Source organism: Acinonyx jubatus, chromosome D3 (assembly GCF_027475565.1).
Source record: "Acinonyx jubatus isolate Ajub_Pintada_27869175 chromosome D3, VMU_Ajub_asm_v1.0, whole genome shotgun sequence".
NCBI classification, from domain to species: domain Eukaryota; kingdom Metazoa; phylum Chordata; class Mammalia; order Carnivora; family Felidae; genus Acinonyx; species Acinonyx jubatus.
Window position 1 is genome coordinate 46,309,365 of NC_069392.1, and position 24,588 is coordinate 46,333,952.

Sequence of the window (24,588 nt, forward strand, 5' to 3'; positions counted from 1 at the left end):
TTTAATATATTTAATGTTTCTTCTGTATTCATTCTAAAATGATTTGCATATTATGTGAGCATCTGAAGAACGAAATGAAAAGGGGAAATATTACAGGAATGATTTAAAATTAATGCAGTCAACCCAGATGTCTAATATTTAATAAAAAATTCCCTCTGCATTTTGCTTGTTTTTATATAAAAAAGGCAATTCTGAAGACCAAAATCTTTTTATGGGGTTCTTATTGATACAGACCTTATTGCTTTCAGCAAAAAAATATTAAAAAGTAAGCACATGAAGGAAGACAGAAAACACAATAATAATTACGTCTTGTGTAATGAAAGACAACCAGGATTTCTTCAATAACTGAAAGATTCGAACACCATAGGCCAGAAAATGGATTATTAAGTGTTAGGAGGGCACTGCTAGATATTACATGTAGCTGGGATCAGCCAGGATCAAGAAAAAATGAGAGTTTCACAAGGGCCAGATTGTAATACTGTATTTTGCTTGGAAAGTTCAAGAGGTGGCCCACCATTTCTTCCTTTTGCAAAAGCTTCAGCAGCATGAACTTCCTTAGCCAAACAGGACCTGCACTTTGAGGTGAGCAGAGACAAAGCGACTTGTGAAAAACTGGAAACAGGAAAAGTGATAAATGATTATGGTAAATGCTGAAAGATTTATGAGTAACAAAGAGAAGACAAACAAGACTGAAAGCCAGATATAACCTTAGCAAGTTATCCATAAAGTAACTCTACCTCCTATGAGGTGTTTTTTAACTCGGCGCTTGGCAAATGTGTGCTGATCTTTCTGTTGTTTTCTTAACATCCAAGTGGAAAATAAGACCTCCTCAAATAAGTTGTAAAACCCCTTTTTTTTGGCTTTTCAAAACAATCTATCATTCAAGATGAGAAGAAACTGTAAAAGCTTTTCACTCTCCAAAAGAGCAAGGTTGTTCATAAATGCAGACAAAGACCGTCGAGGGGAGCCGGTGGGGACAGTGATTCTATCAGGATAACAAGGTCCAGTTAGAATACTATTAGGATATTCAACTAAACCTCAATTTGAATATGATCAAATAAGTTTTTAAATTCTTCGAAGCTGAAGTTCACTAGCAAGCTATATTATTAACATAAAAGTAGAAACTGGCAAGCATTATGTAAACAAATTCCACGTCTGCTTTCTTTAAGGTAACAAGATTTTACTAGATTATCAACCTCTTGCTTATCCACAGGAAACAGATGAGGATCATTCCTTTCCTGCATCTAGAAACTGATGACAACACCATCTCACTATCAATGCCAGATGGCAACCATGTAACTCTGAGAAAACAACCAAACACCATTCCTGGATCCCTGCCCACTGCAACAAAGCCTCACAACACAAGTTGAAAACCGCATGATTTTGCATCCTCATTTATAGGAGTCTATAACCCAACATGTTTACAGTGCAAGAAAGGCCCTGGTAATTCTGAGTATGATTTAAATGTAAAGTGGATACATAGAAAGAACACAGGCAGACAACTCAATTCACCATCGAACAGGCAGAAAAATGATTTTAGAAAATTCAAAACAAACTCAATGGTGATTCTAGCTATCCTTTTAAAAAACAAACTGTAAGTCACTTAAAGACCAGTGTCCCTAAAACAAACCAAAGTTGTAAAATATTTCCCTTAATTGAAAACAATTGCTATTTATTACATTTGCTCAGCAGTCTAGGTAAAAACCTGCTATATTTCACATTTACTCTTAGGCTTATGTCCTGTTGTTGCACTGAAAAATATTTTCAAACACATCATCTCATTTGTACAGTTGGGAAAACAGTGAATCAGAATTTGTCATGAATCTAGACTTGAAGAAAATAACTATTGACCCTGAAAATTTAGCAAGTGAACTTATTATTAAATTGCAGACTGTGTCCAGGCATGATATATTATTATACAAATGTACAAAGAATTACAGAGCAATAGACCATTATAAATAGTGTGCAATCCCTGACACCACTCTTAAATCAGGTTGTTGTCTGTGGGCCATGCCTGACTATACCTATTACATAACTGTTCTCTTAAGCTTGTAAATTTCAACATGTCAAGTGAGCCGAGGGTTAGGATCAAGTTTTTACTCAATCGGGTTTCAAGAGAGCTGGAAACCTTCTCTTCTCTCTCCGGTCCCTATTATTCGGTCTTGAGGGAAAAGAAAGTGAAAATCTGAGATGATGTGTCTTTGTAACTGAAGTACATGGAAAGAGTGTACAGGATTCATAAGGCTCAGGCTGGGGGATGGAACAGAGAAAAAAGTTTGAGCAGGGAATGCTGCTTGTAGAAAAATAAATAAAGGTTTCACAAAAGGCTGATTTCTATTTTAAAATCTAAAGTGTAAAAAACTCATTTGCTGACATACTATAAACGGATGTGTGCTCCCAGGGACACACAAGGAACTCACGGACAAAACTCCCATGGGGAGTTGGTCCATGCTCTACGGGGATCAGTGTCCCAAGACTTGTGCAGTGGCCCTGGTGTTTGCCAATATTCTCTGAGGTCTACCTACGTCTTTGAGAGCTGCCCGTCCCCACTAACTTTGGCCTTTGGGCAGTCACAACGCAAACTATGTTGAGGTGGCTCGTGTAGATGTCAACTATTTCAAGTTCTTTTTTCCCAGGGAAGAAACTGCAGAGGACTCTTTCAATGCCGGTTCCTGAATCAACTCGAACTTTTTTCCCCCTTCGGCACTAAGTGCTACTTACAGGAATGTCTCTCTGTGTTATGGCAGGTTTTCTGCATTTCAGTGTGAAGTACTTAACATGTCCGTGCTAAATTTTAAGTTTTGGAATCAGTCACTTTACACTCTGAGGTGACTCTCGGAGAACTGTAGCTCTTACCAGCGGCAGGGGTGGGGGAAAAGAAGAAAAAAAAAAAACTTCGCTGGAAACCAGTTCCGTGTCCTAAAAGTCTATTTAAAGATGCAAATGTGTGTGCATAGTTAGTGCAGATGTTTTTCTACAGCAACTGTACTTGCTGAGTTTCACCATTTCCATAAAGCACATTAAAACAAGTGTGTGAACACTCCGAGATGAAAGTCTCAAACACTCCTGAGACTTTCAGTGGAAAGTAGAGCCGCCTGACTTTTCTCCAAGCAGACAGGAATGCCCATGATTCAGCAGCCTGAGTAAATAAAAGAGGTCCTTATTTCCTAATTTTGCTGGCTGGCCACACTGCGGCAGCCTCTGTGCTCCTGCCAAAGGGGATGCAGAATTGGAACTACACCCAGCCGCTGAAGGCCTGTCTTTGTTAGCCAGCCAGGCTTTCCCGACCATCTTCTGGCAACAAAACTGCCATATCCTGCAAGGAAGACCTCCATCTCGGGCTTGATGGTTCTCCAGTCTGCCCAAAAGGACGAAACAACAGATTTCGCCAGGTCTGTGTCGGAGGAGGACAGCTGGAAACTCAGTTAGCAGCAGAGCAACACCTGTTCGGTCATATTTATGGGGGAAAAGTGCTCACTAGCAGAAAAGTGAAGTCATCCTAGAAGAAGGTATTCCACAGAAAAAAGGCACCGGAGCACAAAGTTCCTTTGTGATCCAAGCCACCGGCCCCTTGTGTGCCAACCTGGAGAGGAGAGAGCAAAGACTGGATGTGATTTTATCCTGGCTGCTGGGGAGGAACAGGCAAGCGCACCCGAGAAGTGCCGACTGGTTACCAATCAGGGACCCGACAGTCTCAGTTTACAGCCTGCCAGCTGAGAAATGCCGAGGGTCCTGGCCACTCCTTGCTTTCAAGTTTAACTGGAGTAGCCAATTAAAAAAAAAAAAGATCAAAGAAGGAGGAAGAGAGGATGGGCAGAAAGGGTGCCCATCACCTTTGGGGTGATGCCAAAGCTGATCTTGAACCATTAAGCATGTCCTAGTGTAAGATACATGCCTTTTGAGGGCAGGGACTGAGCCTTTCAGAACGTTGACTCTGTAACAACATGGACAATCCAAAATTATTAAGGAGAGAATAAAATAACAAGGTGGAGTGAATCACTGTCAATGGTAAAGAAATTATCCGGAGCTCTGAAGTTCTGGAAACTTCTGATACTTTTAGTTCTTCTTAGGGCTGGGCCCTCGAGAAACTGGCTTACTGATATCCTTTGGCTACCTGAGCTCGTTCATCGTAACGGCAGAGTACTCTCTAAATTGCCCTTCAGGGACTCAGTATCATGTGTGTTCAAGTGCCACACAGCAAGGCTCCTTAACAGGGACAGGATTTACATCAATGGTAACTTTTCCAGGGAAGAAAAGCACACATAGTGACAGGTCTGGTGTAATGACAGCAGTGCAATGACTCAGAATGTGAACGGAAAGTCAAGAGTCTGGAGTTTTATTTCTAGCTTCATAACTGACTTAGAGAGTGACCCGGCCAAGTCGTTTAATCTGTCCCTACCTAGGTACTTCACCTGCAATATGAAGATAATAATTCTTGCTCCTTACCCTCTGGGGTGTTACAGAGATTAGTGAATGTTTCTGGGGCACCTACCGTCCCTAGAAGAAAAGCTGCATATGTAAACAAAAAGATTTATATGTGGTGTGTGCATTTATGCTTCTGCATATAAAATTCTATGTATATAGTATAAACAGATTTTAACATTTTCTTTCCTTTAATGAAACCACTGGAATATTTAAGGATTGGCCCGATGGAAATCTACAGTGCCTTAAGCATTGTACATTCAACCATCAAGAAAATACAACATAAATAGTTGGTGGTATCTAAAAATTAATGGACCATAAGTCCATGCTGACTTTGTTCCAAGTAAGTTATCATACAGAAGATATAATCTTGGGTCTTTACAGACAGATAACCTTGGAACAAGTATTGTGCTATGTAATTGTGAAGCCAAGAATGTAATTTTCAGAGTACCTCTCTTCATAGAACACTGGCAATACAGTCATTGCATTATTGAACATCAAAATAAGTTCATTTCAAAGATGATTTTTTAAGCGTAGAACAATAGGTTAAAACACAGGACCAAAGCAAATTTCCACGTTATCTCCTCCATCGGCTTAAAATGATTATGTCTGTCAGCACAGACACTATAGGAGCAGTTCTGAACTTTCATATTAAGAAGAGTTCACCGTCCTTTTTTCATTCATTAGTTGCCTGAGCCACCTTACGATAAACTGAGAATCCCAAGGAGAATATATAGTTGGCGCACAAAGACTAAGAGAAGTTAGGCACCACTCAAAGAGATCAGTATCTTGACACGTGTGTTTAACAGACACAGGTAGCATAGATATTCCTCATGTTAACCTGGTGCTATCACAGTAACAATTTTACACCACCATATGTAAAAGCATCTAACCAAATTACACAATACATTTTTAAAGCAATGGTTTCGATGGCTAAAGATATGGTCATTCTAAATAAACCATTACACACGATTACACAATTGCTTCCTTTCATTCTCAATAGAAATATCAACAGTTTTAGAAAAGCTGCAATTTTAATGATAGAACTTTCGTACTTTCTGCAAAAATCAACAGCCCCGCATTAAATTCACTTCGTTGTCATAAAACTTATTTAACTACTTGAAAATGAATACTCTTTACTGGGTGTTCAAAAGAGAAATGTAAACTTTAAAATTATTTATAATTCACAGATGCTTTTAAATTCTGTAACATTCCAAATTGTTCTAGAAGGACCAATTAAATGCATTAACAGTTAGGTTATGAGGGAAAAGAGTGGTCACCCATTAATGATAGCAGCTGTGGGGAGCAGGAATTGGTGGTGCACAGTTTTCACCACAGTATTAAGATGAATTCCAGCTACCAGAGCTCACTTTCAATGAAAAAAGAGGCTCACTTTCCCCAACAATCCTTTAGCGCTTCTTCAGATGAGCCAACATAAGAGATAAGAAGTTGTTATCACCCCTCCTTTGCCCTCGGTGGGTCTTTATATCCACGCCGTCTCTTTCGCCAGACACATTTCTATTTCGTGTGCAGAGAGAAGTACAAATGTTTTGCTTACTGTTGCTTAAAGTTCACTTGAACAGACGGAGCTCAATGAATTCCATCTTCCGCAGCCAAATTAAACAGAAAACAGTGCATTCTTAAGCAGTTCACACTTAACTCCACCTCTCAAATCAGAGGACAAAGCTGACGCGAAACCAGTTAAAGAACAGTCATCTGCCTCACGGAAATCGAGACCTGTTTCTGAAGCCAGACAGAAGGAAAGTGGTTTCCATTTACGTGGGGGGGGGGGGGGGGGGTGAGAACTGCTTTACTTTTTCTATCCTTTGGCTTACTTAAAAACATATATAACTAATGATAAGCATCAACCTCTTGGCATTCAATAATTGGCAATCATGTATCACACATCTGTTTATGGTGCTGCAATGGAAGCATTCTATATTATTCAACATGCTTCTCTTTCCCTTAATAATGGTAGACATCATCACAGTGAATTTTCCCAAGTCGGCTCTCTTTTTATCTCTACTATTTTGAGTTAGAAGGCCAGTTTTAGTGACTTTCTTGTCTAGTATTTATAAATGACCTCATACCACAAAGAGTTTGAAGCAGTTCTTCATGGCTTATTTTGTTCATTCATTTATTTAACCAGCATTTATTAAGCACCTACTATGTGTTTGGGTCTGATATTTGCTTGTGCACTCTAGGAATTACTTATTTTTTTTAAGTTTAGGCTTCCTTATCTATAATATTGGAAAAATGCCAGCCTGCATCATAGTTAATATCATAAGAATCAAACATGACATTGGATAAAAGAGCTTTCTAAATTTTTACAATATAAAAATGTACTAAATTGTTACCACTACTATGAAAGTCAAAGTCACCTTTAGGTTATATAACTGGTAAGTGTGGTAATAATACAAAGGAAAACAAATTAACTATCATTTAGTCGTTGCCTTTTTCATAATGAAATTCTAATACTTTTAAAGGACTTAACAGGCATTATTTGTTTAAAAATAGAAAATAAGGGGCACCTGAGTGGCTCAGTCGGTTGAGCATCCAACTCCGGCCCAATCATGATCTCACAGTTTGTGAGTTTGAGCCCCATGTCAGGCTCTGCACTGACAGCTCAGAACCTGGAGCCTGCTTCAGATCCTGTGTGTCTCTCTCTCTCTCTTTGCCCCTCCCCTGCTCACACTAAGTCTCTCTCTCTCTCTCTCTCTCTCTCTCTCTCAGAAATAAACATTAAAAAAAATTTGAATAGAAAATAAATAAAAATGGGGCGCCTGGGTGGCTTTGTCAGTTAAGCGGCCGACTTCAGCTCAGGTCATGATCTCACAGTTCGTGGGTTCGAGCCCCACATTGGGTTCTGTGCTGACAGCTTGGAGCCTGGAGCTTGCTTCTGATTCTGTGTCTCCCTCTCTCTCTGCCCCTCCCCTGCTCACACTGTCTCTCTCTCTCAAAAATAAATGCAAAAAAAATTTTTTTTAAGAAAATAAATAAAAATACCCCCAAAAAATCTTCCAAATGCTGTTAGAGTTATCTTGAAGGTCAATGTGCAGTGGCTTTTCCTTAATAGCTGCACACGCTGGGAAGTTGTGATTAACTCATTACCAAAGTAAAACCCCCATAATGGAATGGTCTGCATTCAAAATCTTGAAGCCACATTACATAGTTCTGACACCAGCCCTTTATCTCACACTATTTTAATTGTTTAGAAATTTCTTGAGGAATTTTATTTTGCTTCAAAATCCTTTGCACTAGGGGTGCCTGGGTGCCTCAGTCAGTTAAGCATCTGACTTCCCCTCAGGTCATGATCTCATTCATGGTTCATGAGTTCGAGCCCCGCATCAGGCTCTGTACTGACAGCTCAGAGCCTGGAGCCTGTTTCAGATTCTGTGTCTCCCTCTCTCTCTGTGCCTACCCCACTCACACTGTCTCTCTATCTCTCTCAAAAAATAAACATTTAAAACAATTAAAAAAATCCTTTGCACTAGTGTGAAATATACCGATTATACTTTACAAAAAAACAAAAAACTCCACACCTTCTGAAATTCTCAGCAAATTTCTCAGTGCTACTAAGTTAATCATTAGCAATTTTACATTAACCTCTTCACTGGGGGAGTATAAGGCAAAGGGAATTCTTCCACTAAGAAAACTAAGTTTGAAAATACTTTTATTAGTCAATGATGGACCTCAGAAAGTTCATTCCACTGTGTAAGTGGTTTCTTGAAGAACTGCCATAACCCACTAGAATTTTCAAACAAAGCAATCAGATTCTCTTTCAAAAAGGAATCTGGTCCCTCAGAATGTTTTCTCATATTAAAGTCTACTTTTACTGAACATTTTTCCAACATGTAGGCATTGGTCCAAGGGTGGTAAACTTCTGGTCACAAGGAATTATAACAGTCTTGAAATGATGTTCACTTGGGCTGAATTTCACCTGTATTATATCCATAGCAGCCGTAAAGCTGATAGGAATTTCTGGCTGTTTAAAAAGGCCACACTATATACTTCACTGCAGATAAAGCCACTGGAGAATACAAAAGTGTTGAAAGGCTAAAATTTAATTAATGACCAATTAGCACCCCCTGTGGGTTCATTGTACAGTAAAGTGATAAATATGGTGTGCTAATATAGAAAAAAAATGTTACAAAGTTTAGGGGGGGAATATTACTACAATTACCTATTATCTATGTCTATTTGATGTTTTATAATACAACGGACCTCCATGTTCTTGATATTGATGTTCATATGTCTAAAATATGGTAAGAACCCTTAAGGTCTAAGACAAATAATTATTATTTTTTTTTTTTAATTTTAAGGCACAACCTTTGACTCATACCAGGTTGTCAGGCTGGAGTACAAAACCCAGTGCTCTCGGATAGCTAGTGAGTGCACCTAGCCAACCACCTAGCAGCCACAACTCAACGTAGTGTGCATTGTCTACTCCTCAATCAGTGTTGATGCATTTTATGGGGCAGTGACATATGGTGGTGATATTAAAAACTGCGGGATGGTGGTATTAAAAATTGGGGGATGTTGGACTATCTTGAAACTTTGTACATATGAAGAAATCTACAGTAGGGAAAATCACTGATGCATCCTCACTGGATAGAGTTTTCTGGTGTTTCAACAGAATCAGTAACTTTTACATTAACACTTCAATAGTAAAACTAAAATTGAAAAGTGAGGTCAGATCCCAGGCAACCCATATGACATAAGGAGTCCTTTATTCCTTTAAAAAAAAGTTCTTTCTTTCTTTCTTTCTTTCTTTCTTTCTTTCTTTCTTTGAGAGAGAGAGAGAGGGCAAGTGAAGCAGGGGCAGAAGGAGAGAGGGAGGGAGGGAGGGAGGGAGGGAGGGAGAGAGAGAGAGAGAGAGAGAGAGAGAGAGAGAGAGAATCTTAAACAGGCTCAACACTCCACACAGAGCTTGACGAGGGGTTCAATCTCACGACTGTGAGATCATGACCGGCTGAGCCACCTAGGTGCCCCAAGAGTCCTTTATTTCAAGTGAGATTATGTTTGGTAAAGTACTGTGTAAGCTGCAAAGGACAGAAGAATTTTCTTAAAACCACTCTAACAAGGGTGTGATGAAATATTTCTACACAGGTCATACAATATCAAATACCCTTCTTCATTCACATCAGGTTTTCCTTCCATTTACCTCATTGGGCAAAATTTGAAAGGGGCAATCCTGAAAATAAGACTGATTATCAATCAGATGGCTTTTCCAGGTACCTTACTCTCCCTTCATTTTCCATTTCTCATTTCTGGTTCAGTTTACTCTTCTCTAGAAACTCTATCTGAGAATAAATATAAAAATAAAATCCATCCAGTTCCTATCATTTTTTTCTTGTAACAGTTCTGGTAATTTATCTATGGGAACAAATCCTGGCCAAAATAGTGAGTGTGTGTGTGTGGGTGTGTGTGTTTATGCAGAGTTAACTAAAATGTTCAGAATAGACTAATGATTTCTGCTAAAGTAATTTTTGAAATCCTTTTATTATTTCTCATTACAAAAGTGTTAATCATAGTAATTTGCCACTTAACATGAGTCAATGCACAATCATGTCTTATTCAAACACTTTATTAGGGGACATCTTTACAATGCTACTTTTACTGATTAACACATATTACATATAATTATAATGCTTTTATTAAATTCTACATTTATATGTTTAAACATACATACATAGGATGAGACGTCTTGCCAAATATCCCCAAACCAGTGACAAAGTCATGCCTCAAAAAGCCCATGATAATTCCTTATCCACTACTTCATTCGGTCTCTATCCAAGGGAATTTTAAAACCACAAAACAATGTCTAAGAATCCAAGGCAGTGTGGCCATAGTAACAAGCCAAGAAATAAAGCTGGCTGGAGTTGGGGGAACCAATTGGAGACCCCCATCTACTCCTGTTTCACAATGACATGTAGCCATCTACACCTCTGGCACCCAACAGCTAGGACACAAGCAGTGGATAAAATTCCACTGAAAACTTAATGTGCTAATAGGATTTAAATAAGAGTAAATTATGAAATTCGAGTCGGGTAATAAGGAATTTGATATGTACCTGCTTAGTCCTCATGTGAAATGCACCAATTCTGAATCATAATTTTCATGGAGAAATTTATGACACTGTTTTTTGCCTTTGAAGAGGGGGATATGGAGAGCAATACACATCTGTATATGTCCAAGGCTTATTGGTATGACCCTTGCAACAGCACGTTTCAAATACTCTGAGACTTTAAAACCTACTAGCACCGTCCTGGGATCTTGACTGACTAACTGCTGTCTGTTAGAAAGGGCTGGTTTTTGAATCTTTACGAAGCCTCCTCCCACATCTGGGCTCTGCTCTTTTCTCTAAAGATGGCCCGATGTTGTTTGGCATGGGTTACGCACACCTCTAGGTCCGACTTGAGGGATCAAAGGAAAGAAAATAAGTGAATTTGATTGAAGCCTACACAGAGTAAAGAAAGTCAAGGCTGTCATTCCTAACTTTTCATATATATGAAACAGAAGACTGAAGGTCCGTGGGAAGTCTTAGCCTTCAGAAAAAAAAAAAAGTCTGAACTTTACTAAGGAACACACAGGTCAATGAGAGGGAGGAACATGTTATAATCTCGCACTAACAGTAGCAGTTGATGGTGGCACTGAAACACGAACCAAGGGAGGCAGCCTGGTCCAGGCGTGAGATAACTCTCCAAGGGTGTCCTTCCTTAACCCTCCCTGCTAAAACAGCAACCTCAAATGCCACCAAGTCATCTAGTTTTTCATGAGTCAATGAATAAACTTAAAAATGGTATTTAACGTTGCTCATTCCTTTTATTAAAGACTTCACTGTTTCTTCTATTACAAAACTAATTTATGTTCACTGACGTGTATATACACATAGACACAGGAAAACAAAATCACATAACAATACTATGATCCCATAACCTGTGGATGACAGGTCATGACAGCCTATTTCTTAATTTAATTTCACTACTGGCTACTGGCTAGGAAATGTTACACACACTTCACACACACACACACACACACACACACACACACACACACACACTCCTCCAGTTCTCCTTAACAGTGGGTCTCTTTCCTTCTCTCTCTTCTTTCTATCCTCTCCTCTGAGCAAGGGTGGCTTGGTCAGATTAGGTATTGGCAAGGAAAAGCAGAAGAGAAGTTTCCATAAAACTAGAGCTATAGTTAGCTTCACCTTTGTCTTGCTCTGCCCTGAGAGGCACATTCCCTACCACTCATCCCAGAGAGGGAGTCAATGAAGGCTGCTTTTCCCCTTTCCCTAAGCTATCCTTCCTCCATGATTATTGCGGCCACCATGACTCTGTGCGACGAAACCAAGAGCTGGTCCTCTCCCCCAACCAGATGATCCAGGGCAGTGTTTCTCAGTATAATCCATCACCCCCTGCTCCCCAACCTCCCAAACTATCTGCTGAAAATGCAGACTCCTAAGCTCCAGCCCAGTGCCTACTGGCTCTGAACTTCTGAACAAGTGGCGACCCAGAAATCCCCACTTGTAGCAAGCTTCAGAGTGTTTCCCCTGCACTCCCATGTTTGAAAACCACCGTAGAATCTTTTCTTTCCCCTAAAGAACTTAAGCCCCCTGCTTAAAGTTGGCCACACTCGGCTGTGCCTTTTCCATATTCGCTGCTCTCACCAGAACAAGGCTGATGGTGGGGTTCCTCTCCCTATGCAAAGACCGAATGGAATCCCAGGCCTTCCAAGGAGCAGCTTTTACAAAAAGAAAATGAGATCATTATCTCCTTTGCCTTCCTGTCCCTTAACAGTTGCCCCTCCCACTTTCAGTAGGACTCCCAGCTTCAAATCTTTTCAGTGTAATGTCCAATTAGCTCCCATAAGTTACTTCCTGTCTGTAGAACTGTGGCTGGCAGCAGCTTGTATGTTTCTAGAGAAAGACAATCACCATTTTGAAAGTTATAAAGTTCAAGTACATAAAAGCTGGGTGTTACATGATGCGGATAGAGTTGTGAATAAACAGCTTGCTTCAAATATGTACCTGAAAAAGTCTATGTCTTTAATTTTTGTCGCTAATTCCTTTCGAGCTGCCTTAGCCTGATGAAAAATATCAATATGCTATGAAATGCAGCTCGCCCCGCGAAAACCACTTCACGTGAAGACAACTGTCCTAACTAAATACAAAGCAGGAAGAGGGGAAAGGGGACAGGAGCTTCGGATAATCAGCAATACTTTCTTTTTCCACTCAGGAAGGCATTTCTAGAACTGCTGATTAAATGCCTTAAATTTGGACCTCCCTAGAAACTGTAGAGATGTTGTTTTTTGAACTGGCTCCTCTCAGTCTCTCGCAACTTCCTGGGTACTGCATGTGAGGGTGGCATGCCATACAGTAAATTAAGCCTTCTGCTGTCAGGGCTGGAAATAGGAGGGGAGTAGAAAAGTGGCTTGATCTCAAATGATTTTTATTGGCTTCATTTACATCCTGTTTAAGGTCTTCTGAGTAGCTCAAGGTGTCTTATCTCTGGCTACCAGGGGGCATTTTGCAGTCAAAGCAGTTAACATACTTTCTCTCTCTCTCTCCTCCTATTCCTTTCCCTCAAGCGCTCTCGCTCTCTCTCTCTCTCTCTCTCTCTCTCCCTCCCTCTCTTTTCAAACCATCCTATCTTATCGCACACATCTCTTCAGGCTGAGGAGAACCCATACTTATCAGAAGCAGTGCACTCTATTGTCCTGGGTGGGCTCTTGGAGACAAATGAAAGTTTAAGTCAAAAGAAAATCAGTTAACCTCTTCTACACTCAGTTTAGAAATACTCAGGACTGTCTCACTTTTATTAGTGCTAAATGGTACGAGAGGTTATCCCCCTGTGATTACATGCATACAAGACAGCCACCCCTATAGTTTTAGAGGTCTAGGTACAAAGTTGCTGGCACCCTATTGCATTATGACCCTAAATAATGCAGTTTACAAGCTTTATGGAAGCCCTCACGTTGAGGTGATTCTCCCCACACTATGGGTCATTTATGCACAGTATCAGTGGAGGAGGAAGCTCCATTAACATACCAGAAAAAAACCCACAGAAACAAAAAGACAGTGGGGGCAAGCAGGGAACAGCAGTCGAGAGAAGAAACTTCTTTCTCTCCAGGTGCACCTGAATGCTAAACCATGAAGTCGGCATAAACACTAGATGTTTAGTAACATATTCTGTATGCTATTAGTAACTTACAGGATACATCTTCTCTAATAGCAACACATACACACCCTTATTCAAGCCTATTAAGGAATCAGACAGTCTGTCAGGGAAGCCAAGCATGGAGATGCTTGATCCTTCTGTTACAAACTCTGTAACAAGAGCCTGTGACCAGGCTACAGGCTGGAATTGTCCAAGGAGCTTTTAAAAGTATTGGGACCCTCCCCAGATCAAGTAAATCAGACTCTGAGATTTGGGGCCCTGGGGAGTGCAGTCAAGGCTGACAGCCATGGCCCCAGATTATCACGAGTCAATTTGCAAAACCCCACGAAAGGTGGTCCAAAAGCTAGATTCCACAAAAACAAACCCTTTCATTATCTGCGCTCACCTGCTCCGTGACAGGCGAGCTAGCATAGAGGCAAGTTTTCTGCAGCACTTTGTGTCAAATGCAATGAACCAGATCTTTTTTTAAAAAGTTAAAGCAAGCAATAGTGAACACTGCAATCACTCACCATTATCACATGTGAAAGAGCAATATGTGAACAGTTATTAGGCGTCTCATCTGTGTGTTTTATATTCCTTTTAAAAATTCCCATTCCTCTTCTCCTTCATACCCCAGCACCCCATGGGCTCCTTTATATTAGTGATAACCCCATCCTTTCACCTGCAGTGAAGGTTCTCTTAATTGTCCATTATCTTAGTGTGTCAGCACAAAGGAGCAGGGATGGAGCCCTCGTCCAAACGGTTTCACCTCCCTCTCCTGAGAGTGATGCCCTTGTCAAGGCATTAAAGACACGAAAACCTGCCACTTATCAGAATCGTATTTGAATCGAACCACTGTCCTTGAAAACTGTAGGCAGGAGATGGTATCACAGCACACCACATTGCCAGCTCCCATTCCGCGGCGGCTGGAACAGTCTGAAAAGATACTATCCAAACTTTGCCATGCATTCCTCATAATAGAATTACAGGTAACAATGAAAACATGTCCACCGATTTTCTTAAGGGTTAAATACAAAGAAATTCACAGGTCAGATGGTCCAGGAATGCAATATTAACAGCTCCAAGCCCTAGGACACCTCTGGATGTAAACTCACCAAGGAACCAAACCATAAAACCTTTCTAATTACTCCACACCTCCAATTCTTAGCAAACATAAGTCAAGACTATTAAAACATCACATTTATCTTGTTATAATGAGGGAGAATAAACACATCTTTAGTGGTCTTATAAACAGATTCAAAAACAAAGCACGCTCTAAATAGCACTGAAAAACAAAAAAAAGTGAAAAACAGGAAAAAAATACTATTTTCAAGTATTCAAGTCTGTTGGTATGACTTCCACATTTTCCTATTTCCTTGCCGCTTTTTATACTTCTTTCTTACTCACTTCAAACCCGCACTGCCTTAGGAAAAAAAATTTATGCGTGCTTTTAACAAGTAAACAAGTGTACAAATTAATTCAGAGAGCAGTAATTTTGAAAATTTTCTATGTTTAATGTGCACTGCAGTTAAACTACTTTTTCTGTACAAATTAATTTACTGCATCAGTGATCGATGTTTATGTTTAGGCAATTTTATTTCTCAGTATGGTAAAATTAGACCTAATAGTTGCAACCTGTTATGTCCAATCTGTCACTGAAATTCAAATTGCCTTTCTCCTATTATTCAAGGAGCAATTTGGAGGAATTAAAGCCATCTAAAAACGGAAGACAAACAATTCTCTGTAAGGACTCAATAGTCTGTGTCGTCAACCAAATCCACTCCCCCATGATCTCTCGTAAGCAGGTTCTTTCGACATGATTTTTCTGAGATTCTCGAACTTTCACATCTGCCAAGCCACACAAGAGAAGATTTTCGGTTAAATTAAAACTTGTATCCTAAAGATGTTCAGCCTCTCAAGAGAAGTAATCAAACACGCAAAGATTTTGTTATTGATTCCAAAATAACAACCCCAACCTTCACGGGTGCTGCATCCTTTTTTTTTTTTCATCTTCTTTGCTTTATCTATGAATATATTCTTTAATTTTTCCTTGCAAAATAAGTTTAATTCACAAATTTCTTACTGGGGAGAAATCAATGATTTAGCTGCCTAAGATTTAAAGTTTGCAGCAATGGGTGCTAAGATTAGAAGAAGACCAACTTTACAAACAATTTTTGTTTTGCTTGGTTTTTGTCATTGTTTAGCTACAGGCTTGACCCTACATAGTAGTTCATGCTTGCTCTATGAATACAATGACATATCTAAATGGAGACAGTGGGAAGGGACAAGCTGAAAAACTGGTGCAAAGCCAACAGGGGCTCAGCCTAAGAAAGACAGAAGGGGTTCCCTCAGCCCCAAGTAAAAGGGGACATAATCTATTGGGACTACACTTCAAATACTCCACACCATCATTTTACAGTGCGCTCTCGGGAAGTTTTTATTCTCTTCAACAAAAGGGCCCCAAATCAATTGCTGCTATAATCGTCACTTAGTATAAGAGGATTTCTGAAAATATTTCTTTGGTAACATTCCCTGACTTCCATCTTTTATTCCTTCCCCAATAGAGTTTTTTTTTGTTGATTACCAGGAGATTACACGTAGACTTAGGAATGCTTCATCATGATGGGATAACCCCAGTTTTCCTGTATGATTGAAATTCCACATTATCAGTGGAAACCTGAACTAAACATCATTGTTGTTGTTGTTGTTGTTGTTTTAGTCTCACAGTGGCCAAGTGGCCAATGACTAGTTTGGATCTGTTCTTGCTCTCTTCTTGTTTGGCTGAAATAACCAAATGCAATGATAGTTTGCCTCAATTTCAGCCTCTTTAGTGTCCCATATGGCCTCGGCTTTTATGCTATTCATTAGTCTCCAGAGGATACCAACTTTGATCCTGGGGAGGGGGCGGGGGGAAGGGCAAAGGAAACAACCCAATGTAGCTCTTCCTCACCACTGACAAACTTGCATACAGCTTTCTCTCTAAATGGAGATAAGAGGACACCATTAAGAGGGGTAATTATTTATAATTATTTGTTCAGAGTCATTCTACATTAGTGGAAAAGCTGGTATTGAAATCAATGAAACAAAACTGACAAGAATGTCATTCTTTTGCTTGTTCTCTCTCCCTTTTTGACTTTTCCATTATCACTTTTTAAATTCTAAGACAAACTCATTTCCTCAGACGATTGCTTAGATCATCAAGTTGATTAATAATTTTACTTCGAGGCAGGGCTGATTAATGTGGATTATTCAACTGATTAATACTGTTACTAGATCACACATCCAAGTGAGCTCTAAGTGTCTTGTTTTCCAAAAGAATTTTTTAATTATTGAAATGGTTTCTAATTAATGTGACTTGATCTTCTTAAGTTTGGAGAACTGATCATATTGTGAAATTGAGATTTTATTTGTCCTTTTTTGGCTTTCTCAGTACTAAAGAACTAAGACAGAACAAAATGAAAACAGAATGTATTGATTTATAGCATTTTAAAACTCAGCTCTGTGACGGTAAGAATCTATTGTTCACCTATGGAAATTCATTGGTTTCAAAATGTCAACCTTGTAAATGATATAGACGAATGACCTACTAGCACTTCATCTTCCACTGCCCACCAGCGCTGAGAGTCCCCACCTCAGCCCGCTGAGAAAGTACAAGTCTCCCTCCTGCCCAACAGTGGTGAGCAGATGGAATTCTATCCATCCCACCCTCTAAAGACACCTCCAAGGAACCCCTCCATAGCATTTAGCCTGTCAGTGCAGAAGTCCCCCGGCTGTCAACTTGCCCAGGGAAATTTTAACATGTAAGTGTGTACATGTGTGCATGTGCACGTGCACACACACACACACACACACTCACTCACTCTTCTGTGGTGCCTAACTTGCAAAGTTCCTATAAAACCCAAGGACTTACAGCTACTCCACCCACACCAAGCCTGGCATTTCAGGAAGCCCATGCCCTCACAGAGACCTTGACTTGCACAGCTTCTATTCACCCACACTCCGGGATCGAAGGAAACTTCTGCCTCTCATGAGAGTTCCCCACCTCCCATACCTCTTCCTATTCTAGAGGAGCCAGGGAAGGCTCTACTCAGTGCTCATGACACATAGGAAAGGGCCAGGAGAACTTCTCCTTCAGTGAATCCTGAAGAAATGCTAGTCTGGCTTCCTTAATGAAGACTCAGAATTCAAATTCCCATCTAAATAACGCTTATAACTCATGTGTGTGACTCACTGTTCAGTCACGAGCAGCCTCTAGCACAAACCCAAGGCATCTTTATGAGAAACACAGAAGACAATCCAATCCAAGAGGATAAATTCCAAAAGGTGTCACTCTTATAAAGAAACCATAAAAAAAAAAACTGTCCCTTACACTGGTTGACAAAAGCACTGCTGAATTTCTGTCCCTTCATCCTGTTGTTGGAGATTCTGTGAAATACACAAACTGTACAACTATATGCTATGACCCTTTAACAAACCTTGCATATCAAAAAAAAAAAAAAATGAGCTAATCCAAGAACCTAACCTCCATTTTTTTGCATTTTTCCATTAGAAAATATGTGATGAATTCCAAGTGAGCAACTTATGAAATAAACTTCTGGTGGTACTAAAAACCGCAAAAAGCAAATGAATCAATGTTGCTCTAGCAAATTTTCATTGATCTCATTGATCCTATTTATGCAAAGTTGTTTAGCCTCAGCATGTCTCTTTTGAAAAGATAATTTTTTCAGTTCCATTAATTTTATCGTGGGTCATCAATGAGTACTTTTTATAACGCATAATTCCTTGACGATGTATCTTTGAGCTAATGTGCTTTTTATTCTATACTTCACGCAGTCTAGGTAGATCATGGAAAACCTGAGAGATGAGACTTATCTGAGGCAACAGTCTACCTTGCTTTTTAACTCATTCAAGTCAGTCTTTCATGGTTTCACCCATTCATTCATCAAACAAACATTTGGGTATGCCCTGGTACACAAAGGTATACAGGAGGAGATCGCCACCCATTCTTGGTTTTGGATAAATACAGACACAGATATTTAAAATGTACATACTTTATACATACATATATATATATATATATATATATATATATATATATATATATATATATATATTTGTGCTTGTGACAAAAAAAGACTTTTTAAAAAACCATTAAATGAGTTTGTTGTTCAAGAGCTACTACACTTTATCTTTATTTTGTGAATACACATAATACATTTAATTCCTTAGTATGAGTCCATAGAATGTAACACCACGACCAACCATCGGGGCAGCTTAACTTTCTAAAACAGACAAGACTCATTCTCTTTTATAGATTTTTTTCTCCTATTTTCTTTTTAATTCTCCAGCTAATTTTTTGTTGGCTATCTTTTATATTGTTATAATCAAAGATTTATCAAAGTCCATAAACAAAGCTACTATTGTTAAGACTATAACAATTGAGTAAAAGTTATTCAGTCTCAACTTCTATTGAAGTTTCAGTTATTATTTGGGGCTTATGCCACTTGCCTTAGTCATCTTGCCACCTTCCCCTACCGTTTCTTTTTTTTATTATTATTATTTTTTTCAAGTTTATTTATTTATTTTGAGGGAGAGAAAGCATGAGCATGAGCAGGGGAGGGGCTGAGAGACAGGGAGAGAGAGAGAATTCCAAGCAGGCTCAGCACAAAGCTCAACGTGGGGCTTGAACTCATGAGCCATAGGATCATGACCTGGGCTGAAATCAAGAGTCAGACTCTTAAACTGACTGAGTCACCCAGGTGCCCCGTCCCTACCATTTCTTAAAGGAATGCTTTGCTTTATGGTGGATTTCCCAATTCTTACTAGCATACTACCTCACAGAGAGTTCACTTGGCATTGATTTTCTTTCCCCACCTAAGAGAGAAGTCTGTTCGATGATCATTGATGTTTTCTCTCATTCCTTTGTCACCTCTCTTGCCCAAAGTCCTGACCATATCCTTTCCTGTGGCTGTGGTCACATGACCTTATTTGGTGTGCCATCCCAGGAAGGGTTTCCATCGTGTTGCTCATTCTATGGATTCTCCTACTTGACAAGTGCATTAATTTTCAGACTGGTTCTTCTCTCACCTACTCTCCTTTGAAACAGAGGTCATTTAGAAGCCCACCCAATGAGCTGGTGAATCAATCTTTAGGTGTATCGTGGCCACACCTCAGTCTCATTCTTCTCATCCATTCATACACTCCACAGTGACACCTTACATACCAACTTATGGGTGACACTCTGTACCTGGCCCAGTAGACAAAAGTTGACCAAGACACTGAATTATTACACTGAATAGCTCACTGAATGGGGTGGGGGGCAGACATGTAAACATACGATTACAACAAAACAGAATTGGGAATGTAATAAAAGCCTCTACAGAACTGCTGCAGGAGTCCTACTGAAGAAACACCAACTACATCTTCAAAGATACAGAAAGGCAACCCAAGTATGTGTTGTACTAAACCTGAAAAAAGAATCCGGAGTTTTCCACATATAGAAAAGGGGACTGAGCATTCCAGGCAAAAAGAAACGTATGTACAAGAGCAAAGATCATGTGATCGGGGAACCAACATTTGTGTCAAATGATCAGAGTGTAACTCAGACTTAGCTGTGCACTAAAATCACCTGCAGGTCTTTTTAAAAATATTGATGCTTGTGCCCTAGTCCCAGAAATTCTAATTACATTGGGCTGGGGATGAGCTTAAATCAGTATTTTTTTTTTAAGTTTCCTAGGGGATGCCAACTGGCAGCCCGGATCTGCACTAGAACACAGAGTTTGTGGGAGGAGGTGGCAAAAGACATTGCTACATAAAGTCAGGATCCAGCTCACGGCAGACTTGCCCATCAGGCTAAGGGCTTTGAATCTATATGCAGGCACAGAGAGCTGTTAAAGAATTTCGATCAGAAGAGAAGGGATTCCATCAGAGCACTGTGGATCGGGAGGGAATGGACGAAGGCTAGAGGCTGTGGCAACGGTTCAGACGAGAGGTGAGAAACCTAAAATAAAGGAACAGCAGTGGTGGTGGGGTGGAGGGGATGCATTCACTTGTTTAGAAACGTTCAGATCCAAAAGAACAGATCATTCACTAATAACACATGATGAGTGAAGAACAATCCCTGTGATGTGTATTCCTCCTAATTCCCTGCCATTCATCTTACCATTGTCACTAATTAGCTGGTTAGTGTAACTGTTTGCAAGAAGATTATTAGGCTCAGTGTGATTATTAGATTATTATTATTATTAGATCATTAGGACTGTGTGGCTCAGTCCGTTAAGCATCTGACTCTTGATTTTGGCTCAGGTCATGACCTCAGAGTTTGTGAGTTTGAGCCTCACATTAGGCTCTGCACTGACAGTACAGAGCCTGCATGGGATTCTCTCTCTCTGCCCCTCCTCTGCTTGCATGAGCACACATAGGTACTCTCTTCCTCTCAAAATAAATGAGTAAACATTTTTTTAAAAAGAAGATTATTAGGATGAGATTATAGTTTTGAACCCCACATGGAAGAAACAACTGTACCCCTTTCTACTGTACACCTTTCTGGTTAAAGCCAGTTATCTTGAGGGGCGCCTGGGTGGCTCAGTCGGTTAAGCGTCCGACTTCGGCTCAGGTCGTGATCTCGCGGTTTGTGAGTTCGAGCCCCGCATCGGGCTCCGTGCTGACAGTTCAGAGCCTGGAGCCTGCTTCGGATTCTGCGTCTCCCTCTCTCTCTGCCCCTCCCCTGCTCATGCTCTGTCTCTCTGTCTCTCAAAAATAAATAAACATTAAAAAAAAATTTTTTTAAAGCCAGTTATCTTGAAACTACACACACACACACACACACACACACACACGCATCTCAAAGGGAGGTCAAAAGAAGACTCAGTTGGTTAGATTAGAATAAGCAGTCTTCCCTATTGGGGATGCTCTACATGTATGTTCTACTGATGCTAGGTCAGCAACAACACCCTTGAACCTGAAATACTATGAGGTATGCCAAAGGAGCATTATTTAGGAAGAACACAGACAAAGATGACAACAGAATACTGAAGCAAGAACATTTCTATGTGTTAGCACATTCGTTTTTGTCCTGGCTCTGCCTGGAAGAGTCTTTGCAAGAATGAAAGCATGTCACGATGTTATCAATTATGTAGCGGTGGTTTTAAAATGTAAACTTCATCTGGACTTTAGAGAAAGACAACCTTTTGGTTTTCTAAATAATTGGAGTTAGCAAAAATTATTTGGAAAGCTATGTTGATATTCACAACAATCCCTTTACATGTGTACTGTGCTAACTTCACCTAGATAAAGAACTTGTAAAACCCTTTACATACTTCTCCCACTTACTTACTTTAACGATTAGTCATTAATAACAAAATATAAACATTTAAGTCCCTTAGGCATTGGCATGTGTCCACAAATTTCCTTCTGTCTTATGCGGATAAAGTTACAAGTTTGCACTCTTCTAAAATTCAAATACTGAGCATTATTAGAATTGTCTAGCACTGTTAAGGACCTACTAAATGCTTAACCAATATATTTTAAGAGGGGTTGGCAAACTAGGTTTGCAAGCTAAATGTACCTGTTTCTGCAAATAAAGTTTTATTGGAAGAGCCATGTTCATCATTTACATATTGAGCATGAGTTCATCAATACAGCAGAGTTGACTACTTATGACAGAAATGATATGACCTGCAGAACCTAAAATATTTACTATCTTGACTTTTACAGTAAAAGTTTGCAAACCCCTGTAATATAGCATTGTCCTATCATGTATTAACAACCTCCTCTCATATACTAAGAATAAATATTTAAAACACCATTTTTTTAAAAAAAAATATCTCTGCTGTCTTTGCTAAAATAAAAAAATTTGACTTTGCCTAAAATTGACTGGACTATCACACTTTGGGGAAGGGGTGGTGAGGGCTGGTAATTATATTCTGAAACAAGCTATATTCTGACATTAACTACATAAATTTAACTCTGCTAATGTCTGTTAAGGAATTTCATCCTTCAATCATTTTTCACGTGTCCATTTTTTTTTAGTACTGTAATTCATTAATACTTGCTCCTACTAAGCAAGTTTGCTTCTAGAATCTATTGTATATTATTTAGCTGTCTGTGGCTGGGTGGCCTAAAATAGTCATCTGTCAGCTTTCAGCAAGTATCCAATAGCAGATACATACATTATCATCAAGAGATCTTTACGCCGAATTCTACTGTGGAAAAGATCTGAAGTAAGCTAGTTATTTTTTCTTATTTGGGCTCCTTTTCTTTAAAACTGTCATATTTTATATTGGCCAGAATTTGTTTCTTTTACACCCCTAAGAACGATTGCTATATGCATGAATTTCTGCCTTCTGCGAAGACTATAACAATCTTTCACCTACTGGCTTTAGAGATTCATGTCTGTGTGGGTGCCAGATTCTGCAGAAACTAGCTGCCAAATGCGTTATCTTCCAAATAGTGAGCTCTGATCTCATCATTCCCTTTAGTAAAATGCCCTGGCATTCAGGAAGCCATGCTGTTGATATGCAACTTCTACAGATTTCACAGGCTTTGATTTTGATTTCACTCAAACACCGCCATCTCCATGCCCTATTCCAATAAGCAACTGTTTGGCCATCTTGAAATTTAATGTGTCTTATGTTGTCTCTTGCACTTTTATGTAGTTAAAAATGATTGTGATACCCTCACAAGGGTACCTTAAGGGCTTCTTAAATGAAAAGTTTTTTTTAATGTATTCCATTTAAAAATATGTATCCATGTAAAAATATGAAATGTTAAATTTTACATTTGCAAATATTGGTATGTTTGATGTCACGTAAACCAAACAATCAAATACATGAGGTTTTCTTTCTCCTATTTGGAGCTTCTAGAAGGAGGGTGATAAATATAAAATTATTTTGAATACAGGGCTTTAAAGGGGCCTGTCTGCTCTCAAAGCTACAGATTTTAATCCGCTATTGCATTTTTTTTGTCGGGGGAAAAAGTCAGATGGCTCTGTACTATTAGGAATAACAATGCTTGGTCAAAAAGGAAACAATAGCATTGGATGGAACTGGCTTTTTCTTTCTCTCTTTCCACTTCCATTTGCCAAACTGCCCACTCTGCTTTTTATGTAAAACTGCAGATGTCTTCTTATTAATCAAGATTCTAATACATTCCAGATGAATAAACAACTTCGCCACTGCAGTGCGTACCTACCACTCTTCTTAAACCCAGGATTTATTAGAGTCGCCTGTTCCAAGATCTCTTAACTTAAAAAAGATGGTTTATTGTTCCTATTTCTACAGCAAGGGCCTAATAAATGCACTGAAGCTATGTCTTTGTCCCTCTGCGATGCAATATTCAAAGAGATTTCCAACCCTACAGTGTAACATTATCCAAATCCTTTGAAACCTTAAGTAGTTTGCTCAAACTCAATCATCCACATACAGAAATCATAGACAATCAATACAAATGCAATATGTTAGCGATGACGTTAGAGAAACAATGTCCCAAGATCCTTTGCAGTATGCATCTGTACCTTCAATATTCACTGTATGTTCCAAAGTGGCAGCCAAAACATAAAGCTCTAATTAAAAAGCACTCTTTGGTGAATAGCTAAATATTTTGCTTTTTAACTTCTCCCTATACAAGGAATAATTTAGGGAAAATGATCTACACACTTGGTATTGATTAGCTCAGGGCTGTGATTTCTCTGATTTCACACTGTTGATATTTCAATGGAAGTTTACCATGTAATTTAACCAATCAAAATATGTTCAAGTACTGATATTTAAAAATTAAATTCTGCTCAACAATCATTATTTCACGTTATTTTTACTTGTGCCATTTTTAGGCTAGAGGAAAATAGGTCTTTCTCTACATAATCAAAAGAAAACAGGACAGGGAAGTAATAATAAGGTGTGTAAAAGCACATATTATCCCAATGTATGTGGCTAATGGCTTTTGTATAGTATTAGCACCCTTCTTACTGCTCCCAGTTTACTAATGTTCTGACTAATACTGGACTCCT

The 24,588-nt window shown here is 39.2% G+C and overlaps 1 protein-coding gene across 6 annotated transcripts in view; it reads right to left on the reverse strand.

The window, feature by feature from the left end:
- The window catches only part of ZNF521 (zinc finger protein 521), a 277,721-nt gene that overhangs the window by 161,986 nt on the left and 91,147 nt on the right, over positions 1–24,588 (reverse strand). The window lies entirely within an intron of this gene.